Source organism: Phyllobates terribilis, unplaced genomic scaffold, assembly GCF_046119375.1.
Source record: "Phyllobates terribilis strain yellow unplaced genomic scaffold, ASM4611937v1 Scaffold_4__5_contigs__length_816908805, whole genome shotgun sequence".
Classification (NCBI taxonomy): domain Eukaryota; kingdom Metazoa; phylum Chordata; class Amphibia; order Anura; family Dendrobatidae; genus Phyllobates; species Phyllobates terribilis.
The window spans coordinates 598,062,374-598,080,293 of record NW_027362764.1 but is presented as its reverse complement, the minus strand read 5'-3'; positions in this window follow the sequence as shown (position 1 = coordinate 598,080,293).

Below are 17,920 nucleotides of genomic sequence, written 5' to 3'. Positions count from 1 at the left end.
TACCCCATATGTGGGGGAAAACCACTGTTTAGGCACACGGCATGGTTCAGAAGGGAAGGAGCGCTATTTGACTTTTTCAATGTAAAATTTGCTTGAATAATTACCGGACGCCATGTCGCATTTGGGGAGCCCCTGATGTGCCTAAACAGTGGAAACCCCCCACAAGTGACACCACTTTGGAAACTAGACCCCTTAGAGAACTTATCTAGATGTCTGGTGAGCTCCTTGAACCCCCAGGTGATTCACAGAAGTTTATAACGTAGAGCCGTGAAAAAAAAAAAAAAATCAAACTTTTTCTCTAAAAATGAACTTTTAGCCCCAAATTTTTTATTTTCAAAAGGGTAAGAGGAGAAAATGGACCCCAAAACTGTTGTGCAATTTCTCCTGAGTACGCCAATACCCCATATGTTGGGAAAATACACTCTTTGGGTGCATGGCAGAGTTCAGAAGGGAAGGAACACTGTGTAACTTTTTGAACGCAAAATTGGCTGGAATCGAGAGGGGACGCCATGTCTTGTTTGGAGAGCCCCTGATGCACCTAAACAGTGGAAACCCCACTAAGTGACCCCATTTTGGAAACTAGACCCCTCAAGGATTTTATCAAGTGGTATAGTGAACATTTTGAACCCAGAGGTACGACACAGTATTTGATAACATTAGGTCATCACATTGAATAAGTTGTCATTAGGCTTGAGCTCAAGTGCTCGCTAGTTGAGTTTGCATCGGGTATGCACCAAGTGTCTTGGGTGCTCGAGTGACATGCTCGAGTCCCCGGCCCGCATGTTTCACGGTTGTTAGACACCCAAAAAAAACATGCGGGGATTGCTTGTGCATGGCAGGCAATTCCCGTGAGTTTTTTTTGCTGTATAACAGCCGCAAAACATGTGGGGACTCGAGCATGTCACTCTAGCATCCACGATACTCTGTGTATACCTGAGCACCCGATGCAAACTCAAGTAGCGAGCACTTGCGCTCAACACTAGTCGCCATATCGTCATCATTTTTTTTCTTTACTTTTGAAAAAATCCCAACCCCCAACCTTAGCACAATCCTAACCCTAGAACATCCCTAACCCAAGCACAACCCTAACCCTAGAGTTTATTTTTTATGCCGTTCCTCATGCCGTATAAGTGATTAGATGACTTTATTCTTCGAGACAATGCGATTACAGCGATACCAGATTCATATGGAGTTTTTATGTTTGGCAGCTGTCACACACTAAAATATGCTTTTTTTTGCAAAGACTAGTTTATCATTTTTACGCATTTCGGTCGACAGGGCTGTAAGGGCTTGTTTTTTGCTGGACAAGTTGAGATTTTTATTGGTACCATTTTCTGGCACATGCCATTTTTTGATCGCTTTCTATTCCGATTTTTGGGAGGCAGAATAAACAAAAAACAACAATTCAGGAATTGTTTTTTTTTTTTTTTTTGCTGTTCCTCATTACACGTGTGGTAAAATTGATAAGGTAACTTTATTTTTTGGGTCAGTACATTTACAGCGATACTACATTCATATCTTTTTTTATGTTTTGGCGCTTTTACACAATAAAAACTATTTTATAGAAAAAATAATTTTTTTGTATCGCTTTATTCTGAAAGCTATAACTTTTTTTATTTTTCTACTGATGGAGCTGTACTTGGCTTGTTTTTTGTGGGACAAGATGTTGTTTTCAGCGGTACCATTTTTATTTACATTTGTCTTTTTGATCGCGTTATATTCCATTTTTTGTTTGGCGGTATGATGATAAAACCTCGTTTTTTGCTTCGTTTTTTTTTTTTTTTTTTTTTTTTTTTTTTTTACAGTGTTCACTAAAGGGGTTAACTTTTGGGACAATGTTATAGGTCAGGTCGTTCCGGACGCGGTGATACCAAATATGTGTACTTCTATTGTTTTGTTTTTTTTCCATAATAATATTTATTTATAGGTACAGTATATTTTTATTTTTTTATTTTTTCATTTTTTTTTTTCACTTCCTGACAATTTTATTTACTTTTACACTTTGTTCCACTATGGGACTTTCATTTTTTGCAGGCTGTTCGCTTGCATAGCATAGAGATGCAGTAGGATCTCTATGCTATGCAGGCTGTCAGCCCTGCACAGGCACAAGTTACTTTGATCGTGCACTGCGCATGATCAAAGTAACTTCCTGATGCCTGGTGACCAAGATGTCATCATGAGCTGTGAGCACAGGGTCCCGATTCAATGTAAGAGGGGCGCACTTACCTCCCCTTGCTCCCGGAATGCTTTGATCGCAGCATTTTGGGGGTTAATGTGCCGGAAGTGGTGCGGGACCGCTCCTAGCACTTAGTACCAGGTGTCAGCTGTGAGAATCAGCTGACACCCGGTGGTGATCACCCCGCACAGCTTTTGTGCGGGCGCGATCACATTGTGCGTAATAGTACGTACCTGGTCCATAAGGCCCAGGGCACAGGGACGTACTATTACTGACAGTGTCAGTAAGGGATTAAGGCTCATTTACAGGACCGCATTTTCAGCCGAGTGGTGTCCATCAACAAGACGGACATCACTCATACCAATGTTATTCAATGGGGCAGTGCAGATGAACAACTTTTTTTACTGACCAAATCTGCATGTGAAAAAAATCGCACCATGCACTATTTTCTTCTATCAATCGGATGAGACTCATCCATTCAAGTCTTTGGGTGTGTAAAAAAAATCATATAGAGAGACTACAGTATAGCATCTGATTTTTACGGATACATTACCATAGAAAGCTGTAAATAACTTTGTACATTTTTAACTGCAGCTGTAAAAATAAAACAGATTGCATACTAAGTGAGAAAAAAATTGTCCCACTTTTCTGAATGAAATATTTTTGATACGCTTGTGTGAGCCTGGCCTTATACTGATGACATTATACACAGAATATTTGGGGGAAAAAGTATATTCTGGCAAGTCACTCCTCAACAACTAAGCCACACCACACCAATGCCAAAGTGTCATTGAAAAAAAAATGGAAATATTATCAAATGTGTAATTCTATTCTATTTACTATGAAAATATTTTTTTCAATCTGAAATTAAAGACTCTTTATGATGATAAGTGTCAAAAGTGATTCAAGTCAAACAATGGAAAATGCTCTTATTAAATTTGGGACAGATTTATAAAACCTGTCTTAGAAGAAAAATTGTCTTTGTTTCCCATAGCAACCAACTATTGTGCAGCTTATATTTTTCAAGGGTGCTCTATGAATTAGTTTTCAGAAATCTTCCACTCCGTACAAATAGAGGGTTGCTTGTTACTGCAGTAATACTGCACACCACAAGATGGTGCTATAACATAACGTAAATTGTATTCCTGACGTAAATGTAGAATAAAATGGAATTTTATAAACATTATGTAAATGCACATTTTTCACCAGAGACAACACAATAAATAAATCACTGCTTACATTTTTTTGAAACTCAAGTTCAAGAGTTCAAAAACGTCTTAAGCCCTATGCATTTGAACCTGCTGTTGAAGGTATATATTGATATTTCTTGATGTGCATATATTCCTCTAATGGAAAAATTACAAAATCAGCATTACTCAACTACCCCTTTGAGCTCCAGTGCAGCCTCTCCCCTGTTGCCCCCTGGTTATTATTGACATGACAGCAGCAGTGATATCACATGACCGCTGCAGCTATTCACTAGGCTCATCAGTCTGCTGCCGTCTTCATCGGCATATCAGCTGAGTTCATTGCCTGAATCAAACATGCTGTGGTTATGACATCACAGGTACTGTCATATCAACATAGCGAAGAGGCAAAGCTTTAGCTGCAAAGGGCAGATAATGTCCATTCTGTTTTTTAATTCTTTTTTTTGCATAGGCATCCTACATGTAAAAGTTACATTAAAGGTCTATGAAATTCTTATGTGGCTAAAATCATATGATGCTTGTAAATAAAAGCAGCTTTGCAATTTACTTCCTATTACAAATCCTCTCCATTCTCAATGATAACAGGATTTTTAATCTTATGTTGTGCAGCTCATTTCTTAGGTTGTTGGACCACCTTGCGGTCTTAGAAGGGCCGGCTACTGAGTTAAGGAGTGCGTGCTATTTGCAAGCTTTTAACTTTAGAACTCAAAAAGTTTGGAACCCGGCTAGATGTGAATAGTGTCAGTCCCCCTGCACTTTTCCCATGCTGCTGAGGCAAAGATCCCTCTGCTAACAGCCTGGGAGGACGCACAGTTCTGGCCAGCAGCTGGACCATGCTACTAGTGTGATCCATCAGTCTTCCTTAAAGAGGTTGTCCACTACTTTAGTATTGATAAATTATCCCGCCGCCGGCCGGAAATACTCACTTGTGGAACTGTCCGTCTTCTGGTAGTGGCCGCCGCAGGGTACTACACATCTGCCTCCTATTGATTTGAATTGGAGGCGGATGTGTAGTACCAAGCCTCGGATGCATTATCAATTCTAAAGTAGTGGACAATCTCTTTAAATAGAGCACCTTCCCCTGGCTGCAGGAAAATAATCCAGAGGAGCGGTGCTCTCCTGAAAAAAAGTTGAGACAACTCCTTTAAACCTTGAAAACCCTTTTAATTCTTTAAATATCTCTTATTATTTTGAATAATTTGAGCCACCACAGGCTTTCAATAATGGAGCTATATTATTAAATGACAAATTAAATAGCCATATTGCCATATTCTGTACTTGAAAGGGTCCTATAGTTTTAAACTTCTTGGTTGTTAATTTGTTAAATGTTCATACAGTATTATGTTCCTCACAGATCCCCCTCAGTATTATGGCCCCCATAGACCTGCACTTTGCATGATGGCCTCCATAGCCCCTCATTCAGTCTGATCAGCTCCACAGCCACCCCATACAATGTGATGTCCACCATAATCCCGCACACAATATGATGTCCACCTCAGCTCCCCACGCAGTATGATCATCACAGACCTCATACAGTATTGTCACCAAAGCTCCCACACAGTATGATGTCCACCGCAGCCCTCCACACAGTACGATGTCTGACACAGCCCCCACACTGCATGATATCCCCCACAGCAACCATCATAGAATGATGTGTTCACTTGTTAATGTTCATACAGTATTATGTTCCCCACAGCCCCTCTCAGTATTATGGCCCCCATAGACCTGCACTTTGTATGATGGCCTCCATAGCCCCTCATTCAGTATGATCAGCACCACAGTCTCTCATTCAGTGTGATGGTCACCACAGCCACCCCATACAGTGTGATGACCACCACAGCTACCACTCAGTATGATGTCCACCATAATCCCCAACACAGTATGATGTCCACCACAGCTCCCCACACAGTATGATCATCACAGATCCCATACAGTATTGTCACCACAGCTCCCACACAGTATGATGTCCATTAAAGCCCTTCACACAGTACGATGTGCGACACAGCCCTCATACTGCATGATATCCCCCACAACAACCCACATACAATGATGTACCCATGCAGTATAATACCCCTTCTATCTACCTCACAGGCCCAATAATTAGAAAAATTAAAAAAAAATTAAAACTTTATACTCACCTAATCCTGGTACCCTTTCACCACATCCTCAGTTTACTCTTCTATCTTGTCTCACAGTGAGCTGGCTCAGGCTATGTGATGCAGTGACGTTGCCGTGCCACCTGATATGCACTGCATGGCGCCAGCATCCAGCAGGCCGCACCCAGTAAGTAAGCCTGTGGCCCACTAAAGTAATTGATGGAGCCAGGAGCTTGTGGCTCTATGCTCTACCACAGCTGTTAACAGTACCTGTGTCTTGAGTATGCCGTTACTGTTAACAATATCGTAATCCATGTAGATGGTAGAGAATTAGTCAGATAGGAAACTGTATGGGAGGAGAATGCACAGAAACATATGGTGAATTCTACACTTAGATTAGCTTGATTATAACTCAGAGAGATGGAACTTTCCAGGACGATACTAGGAAGAGATTTGCAGCACTGAGGAGGAAGGTGCTGCTGGGAAATATCGTTTTAACAGTGTAAGAATTGGACCAACCATTCTGCTATACGATGGTAGATACACAAAGGGGCTGATGGAGATGAAAAAGCCAAAAAGAAAGATACAAGAACATTTTTTTAGACTGTATATAATAAGTTTATTTACTGTGCTTTGTTAAAAATAATGCAATTGTATGAAAAACCCTTTAAGAGTGTCAAAACAGAGAAAAATAAACGTCTTCTTTCAATGGTGTGATTACATTTACTCATAGCCTGCAAAATGTCTTTTCGTGATGGTTGTTATGTTTTTTGTTGCATTGACTTACAGTTTCAGCAGCAGTATCAGGATTAGTAAAAAGTACTAGAGTACCAGAGCCACCAATAACATTCTCACTGTTAATGCTTGTAAGAGACAAGACTGGCTAATAGTTACTTGTGCATTGGCGAGGTTTGCGTCGCCATCCCTGAACACCCTGCTACGGTACTCCTCAGTATGTGTGGGGTTTGCTGCTTACCCCTTTTCAGGCCACAAGTGGTATGATGGTATGGGAACCTTAAATTCAAGGGATGAACCAGGGAGACCAACAACTGTTTCAAAAAATTAAAAATGTCTTTACTCGAATTATTAAACCATATCTTCAACATCTGATAAATAACATGCATTTCTTTAAACATTTCTTCTGCAAAAGGCAGAGACTCAAACTTTAGTTTCATAGCAAATGACATAACAATGTTCAGTTCCAGAGAGACAGAGTATTTATTCCAAAAGCTTCCTAGGTCTAACCTCCCACTGACCGTGTCCTCCACTTGGGTGCAGCACCCTCTGCTCCTTCCTGGTCAGAGTGGAATTCTACTTAGTCCTCCAGGATCAGTTTGACATGTTACCCTGTAGCCCACTTCTTGCTAGCTGCCAATGGTAATCATGCCTCCGTCAGCTTTGTTTGTGCTACAGCAGGTACTCACTGTTGGTGATGTATCTTTCTTATCAGTATAAGAGTCGCACAGGTCAATGTGTGTCGCTGTGACTTTCTTTCCATGAGAAAAGGTGTTGGCCGGTTTTCATCAACTTGGCTTAGCAATTTTGTGCGTTAATAAAAGGTCAGGACTTTATTTGGTATTGAATACCATTATCTTTTCTTACCTGAATTCTAACATAGCTCTTTCTATGAGCTGAGCACCACTACTGTGTTTCCTTTTCTATCTGCCTTGGGGAGTGTTTTAAGATCTGTGGATGGGTGTTTCCCATGGATGGTTGTTTCTAAGTAGTTGTTATCTTGAGTGCCGGTGAGCATTACGTTCTTTTTCACCAAAAAAAAATGTCTCTATGTATGTTGCTGGTATTAAAATATCTAATATAAAGTACATGAGTAAAAGATGCTTGCACAATAGCAAATGTTGTACAATGTACAGAGGGAAAAATAAGTATTTGATACACTGCCGATTTTGCAAGTTTTCCCACCTACAAAGAATGGAGAGATCTGTAGTTTTTATCGTAGGTACACTTCAACTGTTAGAGACAGAATCTAAAAATGAAAAATAGAAAATCACATTATAAGATTTTTAAATGATTAAATTGCATTTTATTGAACGAAATAAGTATTTGATCACCAACCAACCAACAAGAATTCTATATCATAGACTTGTTAGTTTTTCTTTAAGAAGACCTCCTGCTCTGCACTCATTACCTGTATTAATTGCACCTGTTTGAACTCATTACCTGTATAAAAGACACCTATCCACATAATTAATCACACTCCAACCTCTCCACCATGGCCAAGAACAAAGAGTTGTCTAAGGACACCAGGGACAAAATTGTAGACCTGCACAAGGCTGGGATGGGCTACAGGACAATAAGCTAGCAGCTTGGTGAGAAGGCAACAACTGTTGGCACAATTATTAGAAAATGGAAGAAACACAAGTTGCCTGTCAATCTTCCTCGGTCTGTGGCCCCATGCAAGAGCTCACTTCGTAGGGTAAGGATGATTCCAAGAAAGGTCAGGAATCAGCCTAGAACTAAAAGAGAGGACCTGGTCAATGACCTGAAGAGAGCTGGGACTATAGTATCAAACACTACCATTAGTAACATACTACGTCATCATGGATAAAAATCCTGCAGGGCACGCATGGTCCCCCTGATGATGCCAGCAAATGTCCAGGCCCATATGAAGTTCACCAATGACCATCTGGATGATCCAGAGGAGGCATGGGAGAAGGTCATGTGGTCAGATGAGACCAAAATAGAACTTTTTAGTATCAACTACACTTTCCGAATTTGGAGAAAGAAGAAGGATGAGTACAACCCGAAGAACACCGTCCCAACTGTGAAGCATGGTGGGGGAAACCTCACAGTTTGGTTGTGAAAAGGGGACAGGACGACTGCACTGTATTGAAGGGAGGATGGATGGGGTAATGTATTGCGATATTTTGGCCAACAACCTCCTTCCCTCAGTAAGAGCATTGAAGATGGGTTGTGGCTGGCTCTTCCAGCATGACAATGACCCGAAACACACAGCCAAGGCAACTAAGGAGTGGCTTCATAAGAAGTATTTTAAGGTCCTGGAGTGGCCTAGCCAGTCTCTAGACCTGTACCCAATAGAAAATATTTGGAGGGAGCTGAAACTTAATGTTACCCAGCGACTGCCCCAAAACCTGAAAGATTTGGAGAACATCTGTATGGAGGAGTGGGCCAAAATCCCTTCTGCAGTGTGTGCAAACTTGGTAAAGAACTACAGGAAACTTCTGACCTCTGTAATTGCAAACAAAGGTTTCTGCACCAAATATCAAGTTTTGTTTTTCTATTGTATCAAATACTTATTTCATGCAATAAAATGCAATTTAATTATGTAAAAATCATACAATGTGATTTTCTGGATTTTTTTTTAACATTTAGGCTGTGTGCCCACGATTCGTTTTTTAAGCCTTACCGCAGCGGCAAAAACGCTGCAGAAACGCTTAAAAAACGCATGGTAGAAGGCCTGCCATGTTCCCCAATGATAATCCGCATGTGCTGTGCACATGCTGCGGAAATTTCCGCTGCGGATTATCATTGCGAAAAAAAACGTAGCACTACCAATTATTTTGCGGAAGTGCTGCGTTTTCGCCATTGACTTGCATTGAAACGCATGGATTACGCATCACTGCATATGTAGATGCGCATTCCACGCGTTTCAATGTGTGGATGGTACCCGGGTCTGGAGGACAGGAGACTCTCCTCAGGACCCAGGTACCATAGAACCTGTGAAAAAATGAATAAAATAAAAAATAAATATTATATTTACCTTCTGATGGCCCCCTCTGTGCTCGTCCTCCCTTGCCGGCTTGGTGAGAAGGCAACAACTGTTGGCACAATTATTAGAAAATGGAAGAAACACAAGTTGACTGTCAATCTTCCTCGGTCTGTGGCCCCATGCAAGAGCTCACCTCGTAGGGTAAGGATGATTCCAAGAAAGGTCAGGAATCAGCCTAGAACTAAAAGAGAGGACCTGGTCAATGACCTGAAGAGAGCTGGGACTATAGTATCAAACACTACCATTAGTAACATTCTGATGGCCCCCTCTGTGCTCGTCCTCCCTTGCCGGCAGATCGCGGTGGACTGAAGGACCTGCGCTGACGTCATAGTCATGTGACGGCAGGTCTTTCAGTGTAGGACAAGGGAGAACGAAGCGAAGCAAGACTGCGGGGGCCATCGGAAGGTAAGTATAGATTCATTTTTTTTATTTTTTACCATTCTTTTACCGTCAGACTATATAAATCCATGCCGTTTGCATGGATTTATATAGTGTGACCAAGTTGACAAGCACTTTCCAAGTGATGACCCCCATGCGGAAATGCATGTGAAGAACGCTTCACTTCCACATGTCCCTGGCAGGAAAACGCATGTACAATCCGCATGCGTTTTTTTTACGCCAGGGAGATGCAGAAACGCTCAGGAAAAATCCGGAGCATTTCTGCATCGTGGGCACATAGCCTTAAGTTGAAGTGTACCTATGATAAAAATTACAGACTTCTTCATTCTTTGTAGGTGGCAAAATCAGCAGTGTATCAAATACGTATATTCCCCACTGTATCTGTGCTGCTACTATTGTTATACATCATAATTTACTTTGCTTTTTCAATTTATCAACTGTACATACTAAACAGAGCAATTTGTGTTTTCATTCGTGTATTTTTAAGTTGACTTTCAATTATTCTAGTGCTTATAAAGTTAATCTGTTTACATAAGTTACAATTAAAATGCAAATGGAAAACCAAAATTTAGCAATTATCATTATCCATAACAGTGGAGCAGACAACTAATAAATAAATGGGTCTACTAAATTCTGGCTTTTATTGTTGTGTTTAGTAATCTCTCAAACATGAATAAATTATATATTCATAGCATATAAAATGCAAAACATTCAGAAATTGAGTTTGATACTGCGTGTATCCTCCTCATATTCAACTCTTCTGATTTAGAGGGTATTTTTTTAGCAGTTAAAACCAAATTGTAAAACATATGATTTTTCCTAATCAGTTTTTATTTTGTGATTATATGTTTTTTTTATTGTACACTCCTCAGTATTGAACAAGTGACACCAAGAAAAAAAAGGAGTAGAATTATGGAAACCACAAGATCAGTATATTTGTTAATGATATGATAAAAAATGTCAAAACATCTTGATTTATCCAGTATTGAGTATGATCAACACTTGGTCTGTAGGAACCTGCTCTAAAAGATGACTGATTCCTATGGAAAGTAATATCATAGGATGAGGTCTAAGTTCAAAACACCATCAAAAGTATAAATGAAAACCATAACAATATATACAAATGTAGTCCCTATCTTCAAAAAGAGAAAGAAGATGGAGCCAGGAAATTACAGACCAGGTAGCCTTACTTTTATACCAGGAAAGATCTCTGAACAAATTATTAAACAGCACTTATGCAAGTATTTGGATAAGAATACAGTAATTAACCAGAGCCAGCATGGGTTTGTAGCAAACAAGTCGTGCCAGACTAATCTAATTTCCTTCTATGATGGAATCACTGACTGGTTAGATCAGGGAAATGAGGTAGATATTGTATATCTCGACTTCAGCAAAGCATTTGATAAAGTATGTCATACTATCCTTATTGAAAATATGACCAAGGCTACGGTTAGGTGGATTCATAACTGACTCAGTGATCGTACTCAAAAAGTGGTTATAAATGGTTACACCTCCAATTGGAAGAGTTTTTCGAGTGGGGTACCACAAGGCTCTGTCCTGCCCCAGTGTTGTTCAAAATTTTTATAAATGATCTAGATAAGGGAACTTAAGGTAAACTAATGAAACTTGCAGATGATGCAAAGCTAAGAGGGATAGCTAGCACTGGAGAAGACAGAGAAAGGATTCAGAAGGATCTAGATAAGCTTGAACAATGGGGAGTGACTAATAGAATGTTACTTAAGAAGGAGAAATGCAAGATTATACAACTGGGCAAGAAAAACAAAAATTACATCCACAGAATGGGAGGAATATAACTAAGCAACAGCACATGTGAAAAAGGCTTGAGTATACCTATAGACCACAGACTGTGCATGAGTCAAGAGTGTGATGCAGCAGCAAAAAAGGCAAACACAGTTCTGGGATGTGAGTGACAATTCATTTTTAAAAATGAGCAAAATAGCGTGTCCTTCACTAAAACGTTGAAGATATGTTCCCCTTGGTTGGATTCACACTGATGGATCCAGCACAACTACTATGTTATCCACTGAAATATCATGTTGAGATGCAGGCTTATAATTTGTTAAAATTATAATTCATTAACAACTTATTAATATATATACAGTCATAGCCGCAAGTGTTGGCACCCTTGAAATTGTTCCAGAAAATGAAATATTTCTCTCAGAAAGTTATTGCAATAACACATGTTTTATTATACACATGTTTATTTCCTTTGTGTGTATTGGAACAACACAAAAATACAGAGAATAAATTGCAAATTGGACAAATTTCACACAAAACCCCAAAAATGGTCCTGACAAAATTGTTTGCGCCGTCAATTTAATATTTAGTTGCAATAAATAACTGCAATTAATCGCTTCTTATAACCATCATCAAGCTTCTTACACCTCTCAACTGGAATTTTGGACCACTCTTCTTTTAGGAGGTCTGATCCTACTAACAGATTCCTTTTTAAAGACTGTTCCTATTCATTTATATTGTGAAATAATTTTGTTCAGTGTTTTGGGCATTATTTTTACCTAAGGTTTTGAAAAATGGCTGATGATAAAAAAGAAAGTTCATGTAATTTCCTTGAACCAGCTCCTGATGAAATCCACTACAAACTAGGTACTGTCCAATAAAAAGGCTGCAAAAATTGCTTCAGAAAAATCTTTTCTAAAATGCTTCTAAAATTCTTCAAAACTGCTTGGGGAAATGAAAAACTCCTCCAAAACTCCCCAAATGAGGAACATTTCCTGAAGCAGTTTCTACTAGAAAACTCTTCAGTTTTTCCACCACAAAAAAACCCATTGTGCACACTAATGGTGTGTAATATACACACTGCTATGATTCTGCTCTCCTTGCAACTTTGAGCAGTTGACACGTGACCGTAGGTATGCAAATTGCATATTTATGGTCATGTGATGACCGCTAGAACTGGCAAATCATAACACATTGCGTATATGGCTCACTACTGGGAATTGGCAAACTGCAGTGCTTGGTGAAAATTTTTCTAATTCTGGACAACCATTTGAAAGAGAAAACAGACGATAAATTCTATACAAATTGGAGTTACTTGTAATAAATATGTTATTACAAACTCTAATGCAGGAAAGCATAAAAATCTCATTGAAGTTGTCTGTGCATTAGTAGTGTATCAAATATCTTCTTTTTATGACTGGTAACTGAGCTGCGCCTAGGTCATATGTGCTGGATGCTGATAAATTCCAACAAGCTAATCTCAACATTAAATATTGTTACAAGAACAAACGTAGGAGGATATTATGCAGCTTACACCACTGATTAAAAGTTAATTAAAAAATGTCAGATTGTAAAACTGGCATCTTGAGCAGATTGTCTACTGTATGATTTATCAAAGGGAGACAAGCGCTTCAGAAATGTTAGAATTAATGCTGTATCCTTCCTTTGTATATTTAGGCAACACTGCCTTTGAGGTGAGTTCTGGGAAAAGATTCAGAGGTTGACACACAAGTATTCAGGGGAATCTGTCATTTTAAGAACTTTCAAAATGAGCTCAACAAACGCGTTGTACAGCACAGCTGTTCTGAAGAGATATCACTTTCTCTTTTCTGAGTTTCCATGCCGTCAGTTTTTATAGACCGCCAATCTTTAAATAAAGTGTTCCTATCATTACAAAAAACAAAAATGGCAATTACTTCGTAAGCAGCTGGGGATGTACAGTACAGACCAAAAGTTTGGACACACCTTCTCATTTAAAGATTTTTCTGTATTTTTATTTCCATGAAAATTGTACATTCACACTGAAGGCATCAAATCTATGAATTACCACATGTGGAATTATATACTTAGCAAAAAAGTGTGAAACAACTGAAAATATGTCTTATATTCTAGGTTCTTCACAGTAGCCACCTTTTGCTTTGATGACTGCTTTGCACACTCTTGGCATTCTCTTGATGAGCTTCAAGAGGTAGTCACCGGAAATGGTTTTCACTTCACAGGTGTGCCCTGTCAGGTTCAATAAGTGGGATTTCTTGCCTTATAAATGGGGTTGGGACCATCAGTTGTTTTGTGCAGAAGTCAGGTGGATACACAGCTGATAGTCCTACTGAATAGACTGTTAGAATTTGTATTATGGCAAGAAAAAAGCAGCTAAGTAAAGAAAAACGAGTGGCCATCATTACTTTAAGAAATGAAGGTCAGTCAGTGCGAAAAAATTGGGAAAACTTTGAAAGTGTCCCCAAGTGCAGTTGCAAAAACCATCAAGCGCTACAAAGAAACTGACTCACATGAGGACCGCCCCAGGAAAAGTAGACCAAGAGTCACCTCTGCTTCTGAGGATAAGTTTATCCGAGTTAACAGCAGATCAGATTAGAGACCAGGTCAATGCCACACAGAGTTCTAGCAGCAGACACATCTCTTCAACAACTGTTAAGAGGAGACTTTGTGCAGCAGGCCTTCATGGTAAAATAGCTGCTAGGAAACCACTGCTAAGGACAGGCAACAAGCAGAAGAGACTTGTTTGGGCTAAAGAACACAAGGAATGGACATTAGACCAGTGGAAATTTGTGCTTTGGTCTGATGAGTCCAAATTTCAGATCTTTGGTTCCAACCACCGTGTCTTTGTGTGACGCAGAAAAGGTGAGTGGATGGACTCTACATGCCTAGTTCCCACCGTGAAGCATGGAGGATGAGGTGTGATGGTGTGGGGGTGCTTTGCTGGTAACACTGTTGGGGATTTATTCAAAATTGAAGGCATACTGAACCAGCATGGCTACCACAGCATCTTGCAGCGGCATGCTATTCCATCCGGTTTGCGTTTAGTTGGACCATCATTTATTTTTCAACAGGACAATGACCCCAAACACACCGCCAGGCTGTGTAAGGGCTATTTGACCAAGCAGAGTGATGGGGTGCTACGCCAGATAACCTGGCCTCCACAGTCACCAGACCTGAACCCAATCGAGATGGTTTGGGGTGAGCTGGACCGCAGAGTGAAGGCAAAAGGGCCAACAAGTGCTAAGCATCTCTGGGAACTCCTTCAAGATTGTTGGAAGACCATTTCTGGTGACTACATCTTGAAGCTCATCAAGAGAATGCCAGGAGTGTGCAAAGCAGTCATCAAAGCAAAAGGTGGCTACTTTGAAGAACCTAGAATATAAGACATATTTTCAGTTGCTTCACACTTTTTTGTTAAGTATATAATTCCACATGTGGTAATTCATAGTTTTGATGCCTTCAATGTGAATGTCCAATTTTTATAGTCAAGAAAATACAGAAAAATCTTTAAATGAGAAGGTGTGTTTAAACTTTTGGTCTGCACTGTATAATGGATATTGTGCAGCCAAAATGTTCAGTGCAATCTGCATATTTTGTGTCTTCCTTCCCTCTACATCATTCCGGATGTTTCCTCTGCTCACGCTTGCTGAGTGGATCTTCTGTGCTTTATCTGAGCTGTGCTATGTGCTCTGAACCAATCAGATGCCTCCCTTTAGCTTCTCCTCCTCCATTTTTCCTGCAACTGCATCTCCCTCTTTTTCCTAACTACAGACCATACAATCAAGAAAACACCTGGAGGGTAAGAAACTTTCTCATTCATCTAATGAAATAATATAATTGCAAAGTTCCACATCTTTCCATGTAAAACGGATTTATGCAGAATATTTCAACCCTATCAATATCTTATATGTGGCATGGTAGCTCAATGGTAAGCACAGTTGCTTTGTAATGCTGGAGTCCTGGGTTCAAATCGACCAAGGACAACATCTGCAAGGAATTTGTATGTTCTCACCATGTTTGTGTGGGTTTCCCTGGGTTGTCTGGTTTCCTCCCACACTCCAAAGACATACTGATAGGAAATTTAGATTGTGATCCCCAATGGGGACAGTGATGAAGATGTCTGTGGAATATGATGGTGCTATGTAAGCAAAGAATAATAATAATTGCAGAAATTCAAGACATAAAATAATAGAGCATTTGCTTCGATCACTCTGGACCTTACTTGCTGTAAAGCTCTTATTAAAAGGGTTCCCTGAGATTTTTTTTCAAAATTGGTCAGAAGAACTTTGGAATATTCTAAACATAGAAACATAAAAAGTTAGAGTTGGAAGGGACCTCCAGGGTCATCGTGTCCAGCCCCTGCTCAATGCAGGATTCACTAAACCATCTCAGACAGATGTCTGTCCAGACTCTGTTTGAAGACTTCCATTGAAGGAGAACTCACCACCTCTCGTGGCAGCCTGTTCCACTCATAGATCACCCTCACTGTCAAAAAGTTTTTCTAATATCTAATCTGTATCGTCTCCCATGCAGTTTCATCCCATTGCTTCTAGTCTTTATTTGTTCAAATGATAATAAGGATGATACCTCTACAGTGTGACTGCCTTAAGATATTTGTAGACAGCAATTAAGTCTCCTCTCAGTCTTCTCTTTTGCAAGCTAAACATTCCCAGATCCTCTAACCGTTCCTCGTAGGACATTGTTTGTAAACTGGTCACCATCCTGATAGCTCTTCTTTGTACTTGCTCCAGTTTCTTCATGTTTTTTTATAATGTGGTGGCCAGAACTGGACACATTATTCCAGATGTGATCTGACCAAAGAGGAGTAGAGGGGGATAATTGCTTCACATGATCTAGTCTGTATGCTTCTGTTAATGCAACCCAGAATTGTGTTTCCTTTTTTTGCTGCTGCATCACACTGTTGACTCATGTTAAGTCTGTGATCTATTAATATACCCAAGTATTTTTCACATGTGCTGTTGCTTAGCCCTATTCCCCCCTTCTATATATGCTTTGTTTAATTTTTCTTGCCCAGATGTAGGACTTTGCATTTCTTCCTGTTAAAAACCATTCTGTTTGTTGCTGCTCACAGTTCCAGTTTGTTTAAATCTTTTTGAATTCTCTCTCTCTCTTCTCAAGAGAAATAAGCATTTCTTACCCATTCAGTTCTCTACCGCAGAAGCACCAATGGTTTATACCAGGGGTCTCAAACACGCGGCTCGCGGGCCCATGCGGCCCCTCCGGCTGCTTCTTGTGGCCCGCAGGCACAGACCCCGTAACAATCGCGCCTCTCTCCAGCAGCCGCCGACATCAGCGCTGTAATGCAGTGTATTGCCGCGCAGAGATCGGCTCTCTGCACAGCAATACCAGTGCCAGCCACCGGCCTATCAGAGGCCAGCAGCTGATATCTGCGTTCCAGCGCAGCGGCGTATGACATCACTGCCATGCGTAGATGTCAGCTGCTGGCCTCTGATAGGCTGGCGGCTGACACTGGTATTGCTGTGTAGAGAGCCGGTCTCTGCGTGGCAATACACTGCACTACAGCGCTGATGTCGGCGGCTGCTGGAGAGAGCCGCGATAGGTAATGGGGTCTATGTGCCTGCGGGCCACAGGTGCAGAAAGGACGCCGAGGGAACGGAGAACAGGTGAGAATCTTTTTTTTTTCTCTCTGTCATGTGAAATACACCACAGGGGACCTGTGCTCAGTATGGGGGGGACTGTGTGCAGTATGGGGGACGGGAACCCTGAATGCTGTATGGGGGGACGGGGACCCTGAGTGCTGTATGGGGGGACGGGGACCCTGAGCGCTGTATGGGGGTACGGGGACCCTGAGCGCAGCATGGGGGGACAGGGACCCTGAGCGCAGTATGGAGGGACGGGGACCCTCAGCACAGTATGGGGGGACGGGGACCCTGAGCGCAGTATGGGGGGACGGGGACCCTGAGTGCAGTATGGGGGGATGGAGACCTGTGCTTAGTATGGGGGGGCCCTCTGAGCGCTGTATGGGGGGATGGGGACCCTGAGTGCTGTATGGGGGGATGGGGACCCTGAGCGCAGTATGGGGGACGGAGACCCTGAGCTCTGTATGGGGGGACGGGACCCTGAGCGCAGTATGGGGGGACAGGGACCCTGAGAGCAGTATGGGGGGGACGGGGACCCTGTGCGCAGTATGGGGGGACGGGGACCCTGTGTGCAGTATGGGGGGGGGCGGCGACCCTGTGCGCAGTATGGGGGGGACGGGGACCCTGTGCGCAGTATGGGGGGGATGGGGACTCTGTGCGCAGTATGGGGGGGACGGGGACCCTGTGTGCAGTATGGGGGGGACAGGGACCCTGTGCGCAGTATTGGGGGGACGGGGACCCTGTGCGCAGTATTGGGGGGACGGGGACCCTGTGCGTCGTATGGGGGGGGGACCTGGATGGGGGACATGTCTGCAAGATAAGGACCAGAATGGGGGACCATGTCTGCAATATGGGGGACCATGTCTGCAATATGGGGGACCTGGATAGGAGACCATGTCTGCAATATGGGGACCATG